This window comes from Capsicum annuum, unplaced genomic scaffold (assembly GCF_002878395.1).
Source record: "Capsicum annuum cultivar UCD-10X-F1 unplaced genomic scaffold, UCD10Xv1.1 ctg68049, whole genome shotgun sequence".
NCBI lineage: Eukaryota > Viridiplantae > Streptophyta > Magnoliopsida > Solanales > Solanaceae > Capsicum > Capsicum annuum.
Window position 1 is genome coordinate 1 of NW_025877548.1, and position 2197 is coordinate 2197.

The 2197-nt window shown below is 34.9% G+C and overlaps 1 pseudogene; it reads right to left on the reverse strand.

Moving 5' to 3' along the window:
- Nucleotides 1–4: 4 nt before the first annotated feature.
- On the reverse strand, nucleotides 5–2190 carry LOC124893982 (annotated as a pseudogene).
- Between the last annotated feature and the right edge of the window lie 7 nt (nucleotides 2191–2197).

A 2197-nucleotide genomic window follows, 5' to 3' on the forward strand; every position in this document is an offset into this window, starting at 1 on the left:
GAATCCATATTATGCAAGGAGACATTGCTTTTGCTAATTCGAATTGAAGGGTGATATAAAATCGGTCTATTTCTGGTATCATATCCACAGTTAGCCCATTCATCCTAGTTAGCAGTTCCAGCTCCGTATCAAGGTCACGATCGATATCATCACTAGCATCAAGATTTTTACTATCATCAATACCATCACTATCATCAATATTGATCTCATCAAGAAGAAAACCTTTAGGCTTGTTATACAGGAACTTGTTCAGAAATACCGTAATGAAAGAAACATAGGAGTTTGCCACTAGGTATTTGACCAAATAGGATCATCCAGTTCGTATAGAACCTATCACTAAAATAACCCTAGAGGGGGATAAGGCTAAGCGGAGCAAAAAGGGTTTTCCATGAGATGGGAAATGAAAACTATTTTCCCCACACGAAGTTTGTAAATAAGTGATTGTCTGATAATGAGCAAGGAATATCTGTCTTTCTGCTAAACAGGATGGATTGAACTCATAATGCATTAGATGCTTTTTATGAATGTCAACTAAGTATCGTAAGTAAATTGCTCCCGGTTGTTGAATCATTTGATAACCAAAGTTATTCTTTGATAAATGATCACTATGAGTCAGACTCAATAGAATTTGATCAATCCTATTTTCTGTCGTTAAGGTGGAGAAATGAACAAAGAATTCTCTTTCTTCATCATGAATCGAATCACTATTCGCGACCCAGGATTCTATTTTCTCATCAATCCAATCTCCATTCACATTTTTTCCTTTTCTTATCAATGAATAGATCTCTTTACTTGTATGACTTAGATGTCTCATATTTCTCAAAAAAGTGATTCGATTGATAGGATTTGGTATGAGATTGATGATCTCAATGAGATTGATATTCCAATCTTTCTTCTTAGAACGTATTGATTTGACCCCATAAGTGGGACCAAGCATGTTGCTGCCAGAAGCAAAACCCCATATTTTTTCTAGAGAATCTCCTAATTGTTCCAGAGCAACTAGAAAGAGATGCTTTAACCAGAAAGAATTCGGTTTAGATGTAGGATACCTATCCAGAAGTTTTCGCAACTCAATCATAGATGATGGAATCATCAAAGATTTGACCCTTTTGAACTCTGTCTGTAACTCACTTGAGGCCCGAGAAACAAAGAGAAGATGTGTACGAACGAGATATCCAGCAATAAAAAGAAGGAAAAGGATTGAATAGAAGAACTCCTGAGCATTTGGCGATCTCAGATGTGTCGATATCAATAGCGACTCATTATTTCGATGAATCATTTCTTCGAACAGAAGAAGATTATGTAAACACTTACTCGAGATCTCACTTATCAGATTCCATTATGGAAGACACAATTTTTTCTGAAGAATTCGCCATGATATACCTGATCTATGCATAATATCAGGAAAAGTGGATACAAATTTTTGACCGCTACTTAGTATTGGCAATAGGTCTGAAAAAGTATCTAAAAATATCAAATTTAGATATTTGTACCCTATCGAAGTAAGGAACCATGTCATATATGTTTTGAATAGATTCTATTTTGAGTAGAATAGATTCCATTTTGAGAGATTTGAAAAAGCACTATCTCATTGAAAGGTTCTATGCATCTGCCCTTTCTCTACGCATTTCTTTAGACAAAGACTCCATTTTTTCCTCTTTTCGGATGATAAATCTTTCTCAGAACATGGAGTGTGAATCAAACCCATGTTTGAATTGAAATTGAGATACTGATGCAAGTTTTTCCCTTCAGAATCAGATAGATTCATATCTAAAAGAGGTTGACAATAAATTCTTTCAAAATTGACTATTTGCCCCTCTGTTAGAGGTGTTCCAAAAATGTCTGCGATCAAGTAAATAGCTCTACGAATGAATGGATTGGATCGACTTGGAAAATGGAAAGATTCGTACAAGTTATACGTTTCGTCACCACTTTGTGGAAAATCGTTAGGTATGAATATGTTAGATACCTGTGACTCGATTGGTGAACTAGTATCTCTCCCCCAAAAAGCATGTCTTTTTTACTGATGTACAAAGAAAATATTTTGTTACAAATGAATAAGATATTGAGGAATTGTTCATACGTAAAATCAAAATTATTAACATGGGCCTTTTCCACAGAAAAAGGGAAACTTGTGTTCCAATAGAAATAGAAGTGCTGGGGATTATTCAAGAATCGAAGTCGATTTTATTTATAA